The 19,854-nt window shown below is 43.3% G+C and overlaps 1 protein-coding gene across 4 annotated transcripts in view; it reads left to right on the top strand.

Annotated features, from left to right (window-relative positions):
- Positions 1-19,854, top strand: part of LOC135899502 (uncharacterized) — a 530,261-nt gene that overhangs the window by 376,766 nt on the left and 133,641 nt on the right. The window lies entirely within an intron of this gene.

Consider the following 19,854-nt stretch of genomic DNA (forward strand, 5'->3'; position numbering starts at 1 on the left):
CACCATGTGTTCTCTAAAGAAAGCGCTCTCTTTCAGCCGCCGGTTCCTGCCTTTTTGCGATAACTTTGGCTTTTGTTCGGACTTGTGCAGTGAAGCACTAGAGATATCTTTTAGTGAAAAGAAACGTATCAATTTAGCGCACTCTCTAAAAACAAGGAAAAAAGCACCAGTTCACAAAGTAATATCGTTTCAGTGGACTTGTCCAACATTTCAAGAAAAAATCACGTAATTTCCTTCACACAGAACACTCTCCAACCGTATGGTATTGCTCTTTACTTTTTTCAAGAGCACGATGGGTAAGAAAATGGCAATGGTTAGCTGGGGCCTTCCCTTGAGAAGCTGTCACCGAGGAGAACGGCTTATTTAATTATAGGGTATGTCCAATACTCAGAAATTAAAACAGCCTGCCCAATGACCTAAAGCAGGAAAATGCAGCGAACACCGTCCATAAAATGCTCGCCGTTACGAATTTTACTTTTTCTTACTTTAATTACGTGGCCTAATAGCGAAAGAAAAGTTGTACTCTTATTCACAGAGCATTATATACGCTAGCTCAGTTCGTGGGGCAAATATTCAATATTGTCACGTTGTAGTAGCGCTGATGAATAGAACTGTCGGAAGTGCTTGTTAAAACTCTTTATCCTAACAAACGAGGTAATGTCTGCCTGGTGCATAGATGAAAAGCTAAAGGTGTTACAAGCGTGCCAGAGATTACGAAAGGTCATATTATTATTATTATTATTATTATTATTATTATTATTATTATTATTATTATTATTCGGTTTAAAAGCATGTATTAGAGGAAAGAGAGGGGAATAGAGGAGGATTACGAACACCAAGCTAAATCGTCCACACAGAACGGAGTACCGAAGTAGGAACAAAAAATATTCCCAAGGGTTCCTCTAATTGCGGAATAATAGAGCAAAAAACACAACCAAAAAACAATATCGTCGCTCACAAAAAAAGAGAAAGCGCTGGAGAATGGGAAGCGGAGTGATCTTGTTGTAGAAGATAAGCAGGGCGCGATGATCCTGGTCGCCTGGTGACGTGCAACCACTCCGATAAAGGCATTCATGAAGTGTCGTACACGAATGGTTAAGAAGGCGATCGTAGCTCAGTAACGGCGTGCACTACGCAAGGAAAGCAGGTCATTCTTATGCACGTGCTCAAGTGTCTCGCAGAAGCAAGCAACGCATGGTCCTCACGTCGTTGCCAGAATAAACGACTGCACACGGGGACAGAGCCAACCCCTTTACTGAGCAGTATATAATTCTATAGCGCGACGAGGCAAGCACACACCACGAACACGGGTAGGAAACGATCAATTTGCGGCACGCTTGTCGGGGTGCTTTTTTGAAGTGTTAGCGACGAATGGATAAAAAACACGTACATATACTTATTCGTTGTTGCACAGATCACAGCAGCGGACTAGTCGCGCAAGCCACAAACCGGCAGGTCCCGCGAGGCCTCGCACGTGTGCGCCGGAGCCGGCTGCCCATCCGCCCTACAGAGCTGGAACCAGGGCTCTACAATGGCGGCGAGGCGTTGGTTCATTGTCATACAGTTATAACTTACCGGCTCAGTGGGTTGTATTGGTTTTCGCAAGAGCAGGCGGCACGTGCGATTGATGGCTGTGAATGCCACAATCAGATGCAGCGTAATGCCACAGAGCTGGTGCTCTGTATTTCATGTCGACGTTAAGAAATAAAATGAGATAACAAATTAATTAGCAGCCCTACACTGCCACGGCTGTCACATCTTTGCAGTTTTCTTTAATCTGTGTAGCTTTGTGGCTTTCTTCTGCATTTCTTTAAAACGAAGAGGAAGGCGCTTTTCATCGCTGAACACGTAAAAAAGACGAAATGACGCATTCACATCGCTTTGCGCGTTTTAATACGGCAGTCGCACTCAAAGGCCAGCACACGTAGCAAACAATGTGTCTTAGCCAACTGAGAGAGCCCACTTATTAAGTTTGGTTGTTATATCACCGCATTCACTTTAATTCCTCTTATTTTGTTTCCTACGCGCACAGTGTTAATGTCTTATGGCGTTTTCTTTTGTGTAGATTGCAATAGCAATTCGCCGTAATTGTCTTATGATCCATTCGAAGGTGCTGCCACGTGGTAAGCGACAGAGTGCGTGAATCTCGCCTTACTATTTGAACATTCGTTCCTGCACACAACGCCGCATCGCGGGTTTGCTGGCTGCTCTTCCATTTTCTGCCTCAAGTGTGCCGTACTTACGCCGTGATATGCGATTGCGGAGGTCTAAGGTTGTGGGCGTATGTGCCATCCTCCTGCATGTTTTCCCAAAGCGCTTACAGTCGACTTTAAATTCTGCGCTGCGTTTTCTTTCTGCCGAGCCCTAAAGCTCGCCGACGGCCGTCTGCTTCAGAGTTCTAGAAAACAGCGATCTTATTAACATGCGGAAATCATTCCGAAGCGAGATTCCACATTCGGTATTCCTATCATCGCGGCCACGTTTTCTTTTCCCTGCGCTGTTTCTGAAAGTGATTGGATTTCGCATCGTGGAACAATGTATCGAAAGAGAAGGAAAAAATAAAACAGCTTTTGTTTAGTATTCGGAAAGGCGCGATCTCCTACTCCTAAATATTGCTCTGGCCCAGAGCTTTAGAATAAAAATACACTCGTGGCCCCTTGGGAACAGGCTTCCACAAAACAATATTGCTGAAGATGTAGGGGATCTATCCTAGATATTTGCCCGTAATACGAGTTATATGCTTAGTTGGCCTGCGTGACGTCATCATCTATACTTTCTTTCCTGATATTAAATGGAAGAGATCATTTATTGTGGACATTTCAGAGGACAGGAGATAGAGTTAGTCATGACATGCGTTCATAACACTCGTATAGAAAAGCAATCGTCACAATGCTTATCTTCCTGAACAAATATACCGATCTTTCAGTGGTCCTGCTGGCGCCACAATAATAGATGTCCTCGCCACGTTTCTGTGGTATTTGTGTTCTTGGCAACGTTGAAGGTAATTTTGCGGAGAATGATATTATGTGTTCTTCTAGTGAAGTTTGGAGGAAGTTGGGGGCCGCGTCTCCTCAAGCATACCGCTATCGTAGAACCACTTTTTTATTCTCACCTACCTGCCATTTGAGCGCGAGGCGTAAGCGAGTTTGTCATAGTAGAAACGCAACGCGCTTTTGATCAAAGCTGCCCTTCAGCTCACTATAAGGCTACGATACTACCAACATGCTTTGCGCGCGAAGTAGCGTAGTAAATCTTGCTAAAAATTGTTACATTCAGGCGTTAATACTTTCTTGCAATATAGTAAGTTGTTATTGTTTTTTGAAAGTCAGTATAGCTGCTACAGAAATTACTGTATGAATATTTATGATGTCGATGGGGGCGAAGCGCGAAAACACCCGTGTACTTTGATTTAGGTGCACAGTAAACAACCCCAGGTGTAACATAGCCGAATGTGGGTGTAGGACAGCTGGTGATTCATAATTCTGGGAAGTTACCACAAGCAAAACACGAGACTTGAAGAAAGGGCCAACATGAAGCGGTGTTGTCCCGCTTCGTGTTGTCCCTTTCTTCAAGTCTCGTGTTTTGCTTGCAGTAACTTCCCAAAATCACGAAAAACCCCAGGTGGTCAACATTTTTTGAGTACCCCACTACCGCGTGCCTCATTATGAGAGTGGGGTTTTCTGACGTAAAACTCCATAATTTAATTAAAATAATTAGAAGAATTGTAGATGCATGTATGGTGGCACTCATTTAAAAGCTTTTCAGGTTATTCAGTATATTTGCTTTCAGTGTGGCTACTGACAAGTAAAAAAATGAAATGACATATCTTTTCTTGTGGCTTAACAATGTTTATGAGAATCCAGAATGCCCGTGCAACTTTATACGGATCTTCATAGAAATTGTGACGTGCCTCCTTCAACGTATCGTCTTGCATAGATGTGCTATAGTTAAACTTAGGCCGAATATAGCTTACAAATTATTCAGTAAATCAATCTACATGATTAAGCAATTCTCATGCTGAAAAAGCCGTGAGCGGTTGCAATCAAGGTCTCTTGGATAGTCGGCTATATAATAAAGACCTTTGCACAGAAATTGAGCCCTTCGGCGATTCATTAAAACGCGCATCAGGTTAATTAATCAATGTCCGGGGCACTCTGCCGCTGGGGAAAGCTATCCTTCTCCGAATAACCCTCTTCACTCGTACTCGTAATTTCGGCTGTTTGAAATTTCCGGTAAACATTTTTCGAAGCTCTCGCCCATTTCTCTTTTTTATATTCCTAACTAAAACAAAGCTAGCACAGACTAGACGTATTCAAAATGCGACAGTGAATGCGTCGATAGTTTCATTATGACTTAATGCGAAATAAAAAGAAGCTTAGCGGCCAGTAAATGTCAAAAGAAAGGCGGGTTCGTAATAACTCCGACAGCAGTACATGTCGAGTAAATCTCTAGAACCCCCATGGAAGAGCATGATCTCCTTGCTGTTGTTAAAGCGTTGGGCGACGCCATCGCATGGTTCTTGGCATAGACAGTAATTTCAAGAATCGCACTTTTGGAACTTTGGACTCGCTCCGCTATAGGCTGTCTTGTTATCTTGTATTGCCACAGTCAAACACAATGCACGAGCACGCGCACGCGCGCAGATACAGGCACAGGCGCAAAAGAAACTTGGTCCAGATTCTCGCTAGTGTGGTCCTTCAGCACAGCAGTGTTGAGAATGCAGCTGAGAGCTTTGAATGGTATCGAAATATTTACACTGTACGTTGTCTCCTGCAAGTACATAGGTATACAGCGGATGTAATCACAAAGACCAGTAAAAAAAGGTGCTTACTTAAACATAAATTTTCTACCTGCAAGGCATGCAGTAGAGTAAGAAAAATGTCGGCGCAGCGAGTAACTCTCTGCGGAGAAATAGTAGCCTTCGAAAACTCATTATTTAGCATTCAGAGTTAGTAACATGACTCGGGAGAACTTTTCACTCGGTTCATAATTGAATTACGTCATACAAAATAAAATAATCGTTTCTTTTCTCCGGAAAATGGGTCGCTCGTTTCTGTAAAGATTATTATTATTATTATTATTATTATTATTATTATTATTATTATTATTGTTGTTGTTGTTGTTGTTGTTGTTGTTGTTGTTGTTGTTTTACGATGTTTTGAACCCTGCTGAAGCCACTGGAGAACGCTTCTCTTTTGTATTTGGTGCAAGATATGTTTCTACCTCAAGCAACCGACCATCTCAGTCTGATACAGTGTGCATGCTATCACTCAATTAAGAGCTTGTTTTCATGTGTATTTCATTTCATTTCATTTATTTATCCAAATTTCTTTGTACAGGGTGAATTTGCTGGTCAATCTAAGCACCAGCAAATTCACCCTGTACATTTACCCTGTACATTGAAGGGCCTTAACCGTCCCCTTCTTGTGGCGTTGATGGCATCTCTCCCTAACTGCTTAAGACGAATGGAAGCATACTTGTCCCTGTTCAGTTCTCACCATGGTCTTCAACAGTTCGCTAAAGTTTAGTACGTTTTCTAGTGCTCTGAAGGTAACAGGAGAAGCCACACACAAGTCGGGTGCTAGAAGTACAGTTATCAGCTGCCTACCTATATCTATCCTCTGCGCTGCATCAAACGTAAGTGAATCTTTGCTGGATTCCTTGCGTTCTGTTAGTGCTAAGAACATTTAACATGAACAGAATGACTTTGCATCAAGGCGCTCCATACCAAAGAGTTTGGTCCTAGTTATGACCGATGCCTCCAGTGTGGTGCTTTGCAGAGGACAATTAGATGCTGTTTGGTTTGATGTATTGGTGTAATTTTGATGTAGTTTTCAATAAGGTTCTCATTACAAACCTCATGACAAAGGACATGCCTTCTTCAGTCACTGTCCTGGTATCTGATTACCTAAGCAATAGATCGCGCTTCGTTGACATTAATGAATAGAGTTCTACCAACTATGAGGTGACTAGTGTAGTTCCTCAAGAATTTGTTCATGGCATTCTTTTCTTCCAAGTGTTCGTAAATGGCCTTTCTTCCGTAATTCAATACTCATTACTTCTATGCCTCAAGCAATTTAAGTCTATTAACAGTGTTCACGACTGCATTGACCTCCAAAAAGCCATTTCCTCAATCTCGAACTTCTGCAGATATAATAGGCTACTTCTAAATGCTTCCAAAACTATGGCATCTAGCTATACGCGGAGAAAATACCGTGTGCAAGTTTTTTACAACTTTTGTTATGCTGCGTTGGCCCCGGCTCGATGAAATGAAAGGTATTGGTGTCTACTTGGACAAAACGCTATGCTTCACTTCATACTCTAAATACGGGAAACAACGTGCCCTTCGCGCTCTTGGAATTGTTTGTCGTGCATCACATGATTTAAGGTTCCCTGCTGCCTTTTTGAAATTCTAATATATAGTGTGCCTTTCACTACTAGAGTTTGCCTTTGTGGTTTGGGACGGAACGCGCAAACCTCATCCTGACCTCTTTGAACGCGCCCAGAATGAATTGCTATTTTCAAGCGCCGCTTTTGCCATTCCGACGAGAATAGTCCAGCCCTCTTAAATGTACCTCAAATCTAAGATCAAGATATATTAGATCGGACCTTTTGCTTCTCTATGAGGTGTTGCATAGAGAAATACATTGTCCAAAGCTTCTTGATCATGTACAATTTTCCGCATGCCAAAGTATATCAGGCAGCATTTCGCGTTTTCTGCGTTGCTTGTTCGCTTTAGAGACTACCTTATGCCTCCATTGAAAATGACATGTGGTAAATATTCTGCCCGTGTTGACATATTTCAGAGCTCCTTCCTTGTGTCTTCAACATGTGTAGATAATCATGTTGTATGATTAACTTCTCTTCCCGCCTGCCACCACGTGTTCTGTTTGCTTATTTGTTTCTTTATCTGATATTGCTCTGTCTACTACATTAGTCTTCTCTGCATATTTTGTCTCGCTTATAATTTTTTTATTTAAACTTGTGAGAAGGATCCGTTGCGGCTAGTGGGCATTATAATAATAATTTGATTGATACATTGATAGAGTGAGTGATTGACTGATTGCTTGAGTGCTAGATAATATTTTTGGGGGTTGGAGTATGCTCACCATGTTTTCAAACGCCTGAAGACGTTATTTTCATCATGCTTTATTGCAACTCTCAGTGGTACTGGAGAGCCAAAAAAAGAAATAGTTACCTATACGAACGCCAGTTTCTAATCATTTGTGCTCATTAACCGCAGATAGACGCCTTAGGCTTCCAGTGTTATTTTCTATTTTCTTTATTTCCATTTCAGCATTGCCTTCCGCCAAACAATTGAATTCTTTAGACGAATATACTAACGTACAAAAATTTTACTCATCACGACTTCGGACTGAGCCCATGAGAATGGCCTGTTTCGGACTGAGCCGCAAGGCAGAGTCCGGAAAGAAGAAAATTAGTCTACACATTACAACATACACTAGGACCGCTTTCCGAAGGTACGATCGCCACTTTAAGCTTGCATCGTCAATTTTCCGGTTCTTCCGCCTCTCTTACGCGTGTTGTTTCTCTCGTGATTAGGATGGATAGTTGGGCGTGTTGGTTAAGCATGATCTGAAGTGAAGGCGCTAAAATGACGGAGGACAAAGAAGAAACACACACACACACACACAGGGCGCCCTGTGTGTGTGTTTCTTCTTTGTCCTCCGTCATTTTAGCGCCTTCACTTCAGATCATTCTCTCGTGATGGCCGGCCCCCATAAACCAGGCCAGCATTGCGCAATGCTCAATACCGAGCGGCATTACGTAGCTGCCATCGCACACTGGGAGAAGACCTCTGGTGGGAACCCACTCGAGGAGCAGGCGTTGTCGAACGGCGCTCAAAATTTAATTTGCACCGCCAGGCGTGCACTCACGTCCCTCTAACTGCGGAATTCACTTATCATCCAATTTGTGTTGTGCCGGCAGTGTGCCCGTCACCCGTCTCGGTTCCCCGTTACGGCGCAATTTCGCATCCGACTGCGTCTTCTTCCCTCCCCACTACACTCTTATCAACTCCTAGTTCCAGAGCCGAGCGCCCTAAACAACACTTACGTGATTCGAACTGGGCGTCTCTATGACGCTAAGTTTTGTCCAAAGGGAAGTAGGGGGAAGATGCCTGGAGGGAGTGCTTGGGGCGGGAGGGAGGGTAGGGGGTGGTGGTATTTTTCTAGTTAGTCTTTTAAATGTATTCTCTATGTGTTTGTGTGCTTTATGTGTCTGTGTGCTGCAGAAGGGAGCCCACTTCACCGAGTACATTGTTGTCCAAATCTTTGAATTCTAATTCAGACAACAGAAGTTTACTGAATCCATGATGACATGCTACACGCTGTTACATTAAAGGTGGTCACTTTTCAATAGCGGGAAGGCGGTCTAGAAAGAAATTATGAGCTGGTTACCTTATATTGTTCCCTTGTCATCTAGGGTATGACGCATTTCCTTATTTCAGAACTTGGTCAATTTATCTTTATGAAATTCGCGTCTTGTTTCACGCTATACCACTTATGAATGAACTACTAATCTAATTTAAAAAAATCACCAAACCTAGAAGCGGCCCGCTGCGTGATAATAGCGTATCTCAGAACTCTCAATAAAGTTTTTCCATCCGTCCATCCATAGGAAACGATAGTAGGGGACAAGAATGTGTGCGGAGATACATCTTATTAAGGAATAAATATTTCTAATTTCATAACTGATCTTCTTCCTAAAATATTTATTTGAAGCCCTACATTAAATTATTGCTTAATATCTACTTTAGTTTCATTTATGTGTAAGGGTGCAACGTTAAGATAGTGCGATAAAAGAAAAGGCCGCTTTTGTTGAGCTGTACCAGCTGGCGCAACTTTGCAAACCGTAAAAAATAATAATTACGAAATTGATTTCTCCACCGAATGTTTCGGCTCAGACATCAGCGTGAGGTGATTAGCTAAAACAGCCTGAACAAATGAAGGGGGAGGGGGGGGCGCACAGTTCATTTTACTACCTCTCGAAAGAACGTACAGAACACAGACTGTAGCGATGGTGTATAACAGAATGAAAGCGACATTTCATACAGATATCTGCCGTACTGTTGCCTTTGAGAAAGAGTCTAATGGATAAGTGAGCCTGCCCGCCAAAAGAGTCATCTCCCCAGCATGAAAAACCGCTCTACTGGCATCTGCTGCTGCTTATATAATAGAAAGACTGCGCCCTACGCTCTTTGGATGTTCTACGCTTTATTGAAGTGCACCGCGCATTTGTGTCGGCAATCCCCCACGCTTCACCAGTGCTACCCGCCGTGGTTGCTCAGTGGCTATGGTGTTGGGCTGCTGAGCACGAGGTCGCGGGATCGAATCCCGGCCACGGCGGCCGCATTTCGATGGGGGCGAAATGCGAAAACACCCGTGTGCTTAGATTTAGGTGCACGTTAAAGAACCCCAGGTGGTCAAAATTTCCGGAGTCCTCCACTACGGCGTGCCTCATAATCAGAAAGTGGTTTTGGCACGTAAAACCCCAAATATTATTATTCACCAGTGCCGAGCCTGTTCTTTCAAGCGTCAAAAGTGCCTCTGGGATCGCCTCTCGTCTACGCCACGTGGCGGTTCATGTGCGTCAGCACACCTGCGAAATGTCGGCATCACTTGACTGCGTGGATCATCTGTGCAGTACCGAACCTGCGCAGATACCAGTTCAGTGGGTGTGACAGGGGGTATGGCGGTTTTATAACACAGAAAAACTGGCAAGGCTTCATTCGGCAGCAGTAGTTGCGCTTCAGGAAGCACATCTGAGCACACCCATTTTGCTTGTACGGATTGGTGCGTCTATGATTGCTTGTCCCTCTGTCCTCGTTTCTTGTATCTGCTGCTGCTGCTGGAGGTACTGTTCAAAAGTGTTTTAAAAGTGGTTTGTTTGTCGTGCCAACGTACGCCGGAGTATCAAAAAGAATTTAGCAGATGGAAGCTTGGTCAGAGAAATAAATTTCATATGCTTCCGAAGATTGTTTTCGTTTATCGAGCAACCGCGGTGGAGCCGCAATATTAATCTCGTCTACGGTGTCCTATAAACGGGCAAACGATCTTAAGGTTGCTTGCGCAGACTGTGAATCCGTACGGATAGAAATGCAGTCAAGAATGCACATCAAGCACAAAGAAAATTACTACTGGCAGCATCTATCGTTCACTATTATCATTGGTATGATATTTTCGTAATGAATGAAAAAAGGACGGAATGGGGTCATTATAGTCTTTCTCATAGGCCACTGTCGCGTAAAAAGGTCAACAAAGCCTTGACCGACGCCTTTATTTTTGTCACGCTCTTCTTTCCGTCTTTACTTCCGCTTTCCCTTCCCCTGGTGCAGGGTAGCAAACCGGACGTTTTAACTTTTTTTAACTTCCCTGCCTTTCTCTTATTTGCATCTCTCTCTCTCTCTCTCGTAATGAATGAGAAGAACTACTTGGCAAATTAGCTGTGGAACAGGAGAGCTTTGTCATCATAGGGGACATTAATATTTTAGACGATAACCCCTAGACTGTCTACACTAATTGCTTTTTCGTCTATGGTTATAAACTCCTCCTAAGCGTTCCTGCAAGCTATGTTTGTGGTAATACACACAGCGTCATTGACCATGCATTATCTAACATTGGCTTACTGCGCCATTGTTCAAGTTCCCGTTAATGACCACTATCTTATTTTCTTGCGGCTTCTGTACAGCTCCACTAGGCCACACTCAAATTTTCACAAGGAAGTAACTGAAACAACAAATTTGCTAAACTGCAACAGCAAAACACATTGCCAATCTGTTACTTCACTTACGAACGCTAACACGGCTTATGCTAAATTCTTGTCTATCATAAAATACTGTATACAAGCGCAATTTATCACTATAAAGTGCAAAACATCTACCCCACTTCAGAACAATCATAGGCTGATTGCATAATCATGTCAAATGTATAATCACATTTGCTTACTCAGTTGTCTAAATTCCCTTCAAAACAAGAGGTCCTCTTACGGTCTTAAGCGATCTCCTTCTCTATATTCAAGCCTATATGCACCACCTTTGCAAATTAACATTCTCTTGATTGATTTGATTGATTGATAGAAGCCTTTCTAACCTTTCCATACCTCATTTCCTAATCAATAGGGCACACTGACGCATGTCCTTCTATTGCCAACTATCTCTTTCAGAAGATAGCCGTGTGTTGTTGATGATAATGATGATTTCCATACTATGGCGCATACAAAGTTGGATTGGCTATGAAGCCGGTGGTATATTTAAAATAAATAAGAAAAAAATGAAGAAGTACAAGGAAATGTTATCCCATTGCGCAGCATGGGTACACGAGATCAGATGCGGGCAAGCCAGTTTTCTTTACACCGAAGACGAAGGAACGAATTGGGCAAGCCGATAACATTTTATTAAGCGCTTCAAAAAACTTCCTCCGCTATTTCTGAGTGTTTGATGTAGTGTATACACCAAACACTCAGAAATAGCGGAGGAAGTAGCGATTGCGCTAGCCCTTACAGAACAGGAATGCGAAGTCGTACTAAGTGACTCGCAAACGGCAGTAAAGAATTATGCCAAAGGTCGAATTTCCAAGGAAGCCATCTCCATTCTAGCCAAAGCGGGCAGATCCAAAACCGCGAGCTCGAGGATCATATGGTTCCCCGCGCACGTCACCACGGAAGGCGACGCGCTCCCGAACCTAAACGAGACGGCGCACCGGACGGCGCGAGACATGACCCGCCGCGCCGAACAGAGAAACGCCTCTCGCACGATAGCGAACGCTTCTCGAGCAGAACGGGACAGGCTCACAAGATACAACGACATCACCAGTGCATATTTGAACGCCAGAAGGATATACCCCCCGCCGAGTCCCAAATTGAACAGGAGGCAGGCCGTCGCCTGGCGACAACTCCAGACAAACACCTTCCCTAATCCATTCCGTCTCAAACGCATCTTCCCAGATAAGCATCAGGACGACACGTGCAAATTGTGCCAGGAAGGACCAGCAACACTCAAACACATGCTGTGGGAGTGCAATGTAGTTATAGGAGGGATGGCAGTTACTCCGGAGACCCTGTCGTCGAGGTGGGCCGCCGCTCTGCGCAGCTCAGACCTCGGAATCCAGACGTGGGCAGTCCAGCAAGCCCGTGAGGCGGCGTTGAGGCAGGGCCTTGACGTTCCTCCATGGGAGACCTGAGCCCGGGTCGCGTTAAACCTTGCCGGACGTACAAGAAAGTTGTATCCATCCATCCATTCAAAAAAAGTTCGCGGCACGTAGATTCCAGAATGAGCATTGGAGAGAGAGAGAGATAAAACTTTGTTATGTCCTTGATGGGTTTCAGGGGTGGCGGGGGTCGGGAGACTAACCCCCAATCCCCCCCTTCCTCAGACGGCGGCCAGTCCTTGCTTTCTGGCAGCGTCTTCGGAGGTGCATAACTTTTGTTCTACGTAGTTCGATTCTCAAAAAACATTATCTCTTCCGTTGTAGAACACTTTTTGAATTAGTTTGAACACAATTTCACTTGCTTTTGCGAAAGAAGCTATCAGTACGTTTTACAACGAGCAGGTAGACCCCCCCCCCCCCCCCCCCACACACACAATATGAATGCTGCACTTCTTACTACCTGGTACCCACAATATTTATAGTGCAATAATAAATTGAATCAGTGGCCTGTTTTATGTATAGCTGGTACACAAGATGTATGTCAAAACAACACCAAACCTCCTACTTTATTTGCAATACGTGCAGAATTTAGGTAAGCAAGCTGAAGCGACAGTGTAAGGAGTTTGCTGTGTATTCACCGCATGATTTGGCTTGCCATAGCGTGCCTAACACTCGGGTAAATGAAAGCAGCACAAAATACAGCTAGAAGAGGTGAAGAAAGGGAAAGTGCGGGATATACGCTGCAAATAAAACCTGAACGTTCCTGTCATATGCATCCGCCGAGCGCCTGTCTCTCACCGGCTGCCACACTGAATCCATCCTTTATTCAGCATTCCTTTCCCACGTAGAAACATTATTATGAATTCGCCTTTCGCGTTCTTTATGTGCAACAGTCCAAGTTATAAAAACAACCAACTGCACCACCTGGGCCCTTCACTACACCTTCTCATCCCATGTGCCCTCTGCCTACGCAAGGTCCTTCCTACTCTGTCGTCTATGGCTAGAAGTGGACTTCACGAAGCCTTGCCTTTTGCGTCGGAATCATTGACAACGTTACATGTGATGACTGTTGTTGCGGGGAGGATTTTCAACACGGTATGTGTGATTGTCCTCCCCACAGTGTACAGAGACAATCACTCACAATTGCTCTAGCTGGTTCTGGTATTTTCTGTGCGGTGATCGCGACCGGCTGTAATAATGTATCTGCGCTCACTTTCTATATTTATCTATTTCCCTATTTTTTTACCTCCCCTTTTCCGCAGTGTAGAGTCGGAAACTGAATTTTAATTTTTGGTTAACCTCCCGGCCTTTCTCCTTTCTTTCGTCATTATCATTCTCGCTTTTAGAAACGCTTTGAAATGTACAGTTGCATCTTCCATTGGAACCACGCTGTGGGTCGCAGTATTGCAGAGGGACTTCCGGCGTTATTGAGAATGAAAGCCCGGCGGCAGGTGTATGCAGGGCATATTCTCGAAATTTGAAAGTTTGGTTTCGTTCTGAACGCATCTTCGTGCATCGGTATTAGGTGGCATGCATATGCAACGCACGACGACCTTGCGTACTTTCGGTGTCATTCTTCCATTCAAGATACGTGTTTCTTTTTTCAATATACTCCTGACCATAGAAAAGATTGTCGCAATGTCAAATAAACGCCTCGTTTGCAACTTCTCATATAGGTACAAGAGTGTCTATATTAATAGTCAAAACATCACTTCGTGCAACTACAAAACGTGATTCTGCAACACGACGCTTCAAGTGTATTAGCGCAAGAAATTAAAATTTGTCTTTTATCGAAGGAATACACAACGGCTTAGCAGAATAAACATGCTGTCTGCAAAGTCGTTCCTCTCTCGGTAGCAGTCACGAACATACTATTACTATGTATTGCTGAGGAACAGTTTCTCAAGCAACCGAAGTTTTCTTTTAACGTTCGCACAAGACAGGACAGAGCAAATGATAGATTGCAGAAAGAGGTTTTCGCCCTGAAGTGGACATAAAAGAGGATGATCATGATGATGACGACGACGACGATGACTACGACGAAACCGTTACAATTCACTGCATTTTATCCACCACATTTAGTATGATGAAACAGGAGATCTGTTCAGTCAGGAAGTCGGCTAAGATAGAGGAATGAACTCTTGAACTAATAGCTGTACCATATCGGTGCACAAAATGTGAACATTCAAATTTCAATTCATTGCAGCATTACAAGTGTCAGTAACTCTCCGTTCTTTAAGTTTATACAAAGAAGTTGCCATTCACTAGATATGCCTAGCTTCCACAAAATGCACTCTCTTTCTCCAGTCTGCAGCTGCACCGGCTCAAATTTCATTTCTTAACTCTAATACACCACCGGTCCAATGACTGGCCGTGCTAGTTTCTCTACTTAGGTTTGGCGCAAACTACTCTAGCGCCAGGAAAATATTGCTTGATTTGCATTGCCGTCTTACACGAGAGCCAGGTGGGAAAGCTCCTTGCCGCTAAGAGTACACGGTGCGTGCTTTTCGCTTCCCAGCTAGAGTTCCCGCAAGAATTATAGCCCGCTATTTCAATTTCCCGACCTGCATGAAAACGCCAGCTTCGCGAAAAGTCCGCTAGCGGGAGTTGGCGGAAGATGTTTACTCTAGAATGTTTCACTGGCGTCCCTGCCTTCGTTAGGCTTAAAGTCACCACCCTTCTTTCTTTCCGCTATTTTTTTTTTTCGTCCGCCACAGTTCGCAAACGACATACAGAAACCGAAAATGACCGTGCGGAAGAAATCAAAATATATATTTATTATAAACTAACATTAGGGCAAAAAGCAATGCTAAACTTTTACACATTTTCGTTTCCTTCAGTACTACTCTCAGTAACTGCGATTCCTTTCAGCGCATTTTCTCTTCCTCTATATGCATGCGAGACTTTTATTCCCTCCCCATCTTTCTTATGAAAGCTTCGGCTTTACATGTGCTTTAAAATTTATTGCGCTAACGTTTTCGTCCCTGTGATGTCCGTATTATATTCTTTGTTTAAGACACAGTGCGACTCACTATCACTTTAGTGGCCGAGACAACTTTCGTTGACAAAGGAACCATACTTCTTAAGCTTCTACAAAGGCTTACATCAGTCCTTTCATATCCATTCTTTCGTTTCCTAAAACTTGCCAAGCAAGAAATTTTGATTTCTCAGGCTACCAGACTATCTGTTTTCATTTTGTACGTAATCTTGCCCACCTTATGTAAAAAATATGTAGTGATCTGTAAACACGAATTTTGTTCGGCCACATGCAATCTAATTTTTACATAATATATTCACACTTTAAAGTTCGAGTGACCTAAAAGCACGGTCCATTTCCCGCATAAGTAAGTTCTGGCACTACGTAATCTAAGGCCAATTTCGGCCCTAATAAGTCAGTTTTGCCCCCTGCTGTCTTTATTTACAACTATCTCTGCCATTCCTGGTCAATCGGTTTCTGTTTCGAAATAATGCGAGGCTGCAAAGTGACGATGTCTCGCCTCTTTTACTTATCCTTCTGGTGAATGTCCATGCTTCTTTCATGTCTTCAAGAGAGATTGTTTACGATTTCTCTGGCAGATTTCACAGGCACATGCATTATCCATGAACTTGAATTATTTGGCCACTTCCGTCATTTTGTGGATTTCTACATGCTTTCACGCATTTCGTTTTCCCATGCAAAAATATAAATATTCATTTAGCAGCTCCAGAGGTACAGATTCCTCTTGACAACACATCTTCACTGAAACCTCCATTCTTATGCCACATCATGCTAAAATCCGTATGCCTGGCTAAAAATTCATTCATTATTGTGTGCAAATAATGTCAGTCATGGCGGCTATTCTTCTGTAAAAATTTAATACCGAGTTGGTGTAAATATTATTTTATTTTGTTCAGTAGGCCCGTTAGTGAGTGGTATGTTAGAGTATGTTGTAAAAACAGAACCATTATAAAATTCTGGGAGTGAAGAGAATTTCTCGCTTTATTTATAGTTTGCTTTGCTAGAGCAGCGTGAAATGTTCGGGAGACTTATACTCAGCTCGTTACACAAACACTTCATGGAAAATATCTAATGTGCGCTTCGAGGAAAAAAAACAAGAAATCCAAATTCTAAATCCCTGCCACAATTCCGCGCCGCAAGACCACCCTTGGAGCAATAGCCTTTGGAGAGAACCACGGAGTGGATTTTTTATTCTCCTGGTAGGATTTCCAGAGGAAAACCATTCCACGAACAATGGAGACGTCCTAGGCCGACCGCTCTTTTTTTTTTGTCTTTTTACTCTCTTTCTTTATGGGCGCGGGGGCGGAGCAATGTTTCTAGAACAAGTTAACAAATAAAAAACCACCCAAGGAAAAAAATGTTAAGTCATGCCTTAAAAACGTACGTCTTCTCGCCATGTTTGAGAACCCATTGAAGCATTTATTTTATGCAGTTTCTGTTCAGCGGATTTTCACAGAAAACAAATTCTTTTGAGAAGTATCGCAACTGTGCTAAGCACAGCCTTCATTAACAGTGCCTCATCTCTTGGAAAAAAATGCGGTGTTCAATTAGCATTAGAAAATGACCATTAGTAATTCGTCACTCTAGTAAAAAGGTGAATATATTATTCAGCAATGCTTGAATGAAGTGAACTGAGCCGTTGCTTATGGTTGGTTAGCTGGGCGTAGGTTAGGTGTAAATGCCTAGTTAGAGGCTTGAGAGGTCTTTCGTTCTCTTCTTTCTTTTAATAAGTAAGCATTCTTTGACGAGTACCCCAGCAAAATCTATCTGTGAAGCGAAAAGTGTTATGCCGTGTATCGTAATTTGTGAAGTTAGGACATTTAATCGTTATATTAGTGTAAATTTAGGTGATTTGTTCCTTTATAATCTATAAAGAACAATTGAGAGCAAAGATATATATATATATATATATATATATATATATATATATACATATATATATATATACACCCAGTAACAGCTCGTTAATTCGAACCGCGAGGGGAAGCCGCTTCAGTTCGAACTGACGAAAGTGAAGGAGAGCAACAGTACATAGCGATTTGGAAGCAGTAGGGCATGTCAGAAATTTGGCGTGTCAGAAAGTGATGGCGTGTGCCGCGGGCACACGCCATCTTCAAGTCGAAGCTCTGGTCTGACTGTGCCACACCACCAATGTCCACCGAAACGAACGTTAGCCGAGGCTTAACACCATCACAATGAATCGCGACGGCCGATACCTCCTAAGCTGAAAACAGAGGTGCACAACCGACGAAGACTGCCGAGACAAAGACGCTGAACATGTGAAGGTGGCGAAGGCCCTGATTCGTTGGTTCTTGATTGCAAGCGCAGCTGCGACGTACTTGATTCGATGTGTTTTGGCGCTTGCCGTGCCATCTCCGCACAACATTAGCAGCTGTACAAGATTTGCAAAGCCTCCGAGATTCGCAACGGGCAAGAAGTCTCGGAGGTTACGTAGAACGGAGAGGCGGCAGCCGCCGCTGCCGTCTAGCTGACCCCCCCGTCGGTTAGATTTTCTTCCGATTTTGCCTTCTCTCGCCGTTCTCTCCGTTTCGGAGGCAATACAGCCTTGTGTGTAGGCAGTAGGCACGTTTCTCTGGCCGTGTGCCAGGCGTACGTAGTTCGAATTATCCGTGAGGGAACCTTCTCGCGTTCGAATAACCAGACTTTGTATACATAGACATGTGGAGCTTGGCTGGCCCAAATCGTACAGTTCGAATTATCCATAAATTCGAATTATTGAAGTTCGAATTACCGACGACCTTTCACTGTATATATATATATATATATATATAGAATATAGTTCTCGTCACGTCACCTTGAAAGCTTACTCTACCGCATTTCGGGATTGTGTGCAAGGAAGGCTGCTTTGGGGCTGCTAAGTATAATATAACTGATTGGGGCATGTGCTAGCAGTACGATAACACCAATAAATTGTTGGGGGTATTACAAAATCTGGTGACGTCGCCATCGCCGCGTCAAGGTTGTACCAAAACATGAAAACGTTGAAAGAATATAAAAAGCTACAAAAAGCAGTGGTGGAGAAACCGGTGGAGACGGCCTTCCTGTTCAATTTATTCGATTGCTTTGAAAGGGCCATGCAGCTTCCTGGCAACTCATATCCACGCCGTTCAGTACACGTACTTCATTTCTTCAGCTGCAGAAAAGCGATGGATAGACATGCATAAGCTAGGATAAACAAGTAAGCAAACGCGTAGTAACAGCCTAGCCAAGAAAGGCATACTTATTATTATTTTTTTTAAGAGTGGCATCGGATCTGTTTTTTTTTTCGACGAAAAGCATGTTCATCTAATTGTACGCTGCGAATGCTCGACGTTTTGCCCCGTTTTAGCACGACAAAATAAAGAGCGCCTTTATCGTCACGTTCTGGGCACACTGAAATCATATTCCTAAATTAGGAATTGTCCAGACCTCCGCTTGCTTAGCAGAACCTTTACGCAGGAAAGAGCTTGCCGAGTAAGAACCTGACAGGCATCCTCTAATGCGGGCTTCAGGCCACTTGTGAAATGAGATCCTGCATTTTACAGAGAGATATCTCTCATGCACTGCAAAATAATTTATATGCTTTAAAAATACGGGCGTATATCAGTCTATTACTTACGCCTTTACGCCCAAAAAGGGTGTGAAAGTGTGAGTTATAGACCGATTGACACCCTTATTCACTTCCATAGGTGTAAATTAATTTACAGTATGGGCTCACTTCCCTAGTCGTTTTATGGTCCGCTGGTGTAGTACGAGAAATTCAAATATTATTTGCGAGAAAATTACAAAGAAATAAAAATCGTCATTCTATACAGCGAGGATTTCAACTTACGACCAACTGATTGGCAGTCGAGACATCTACTGCTAATTCACTCTGCCAATTCGAAAGCGCTACCGAGAACTGATCTTGTGATGAATGTTTACTGCATGCGTATTTTGCGTCATCTGTCAGAGCTATCATCGTATTTACCTGACACAAAAAGTTGCAGAAAAGAAAACGTTTTTTATCCCCCATCAACGACTTGTTTTTGCCCCTTAATGGTGCACGTGTTAGCGCCGAGGGAAAAGCAAAGCGCTTATAATTTTCATGAATATTGGGGGGTTAGTTCAAGTCATTTGTTTTCTTTGATGGACGCGAATTGTAGTATAGAAGTATTTGAAAGTATGGCAAGAACTTAGCACCCACTTATCACCAAGTATGCGACATCATACTTAGGTTGTAGTATCTACACATCGTTTCGCGCTTGCACCTTCTCGGTTATCCAAGTGACGTTTCCATACGTCATCCATATCTTGAGAACTTGCGATTTCATGCACACTCTGACGTACTCGCGTTAGCTCAACAGACCTTCAGTTTTCTATTAGATACTGCAGAGAGTGTGAAGTCCCTGAATAAAGAAATTAGTGATTTATGGTGGGATCGAACCTCTGTCTTCCAGCACAACACTCCGATGCTCTCATCACGAAGCCATGATCGCGCGCAAGCTTATGTCGAGCCTAAGTCGCTCTTTGAAACATTTGACGCCCACGCCACGTGCTGTGGTTTCTCGCATTCTTGACTCGTGAAAGCTAGCGCTTTGAGACGCTGTGTAAGAACGCGCTGCTTTCGAAATCGGCCCGCGCTTTCTTTTTTGTTTGTTTGACGGATACCTACAAAGTAGGGGAAGTTCGCTTATAATGCTATGACAT

Source organism: Dermacentor albipictus, chromosome 4 (assembly GCF_038994185.2).
Source record: "Dermacentor albipictus isolate Rhodes 1998 colony chromosome 4, USDA_Dalb.pri_finalv2, whole genome shotgun sequence".
Lineage (NCBI taxonomy): Eukaryota > Metazoa > Arthropoda > Arachnida > Ixodida > Ixodidae > Dermacentor > Dermacentor albipictus.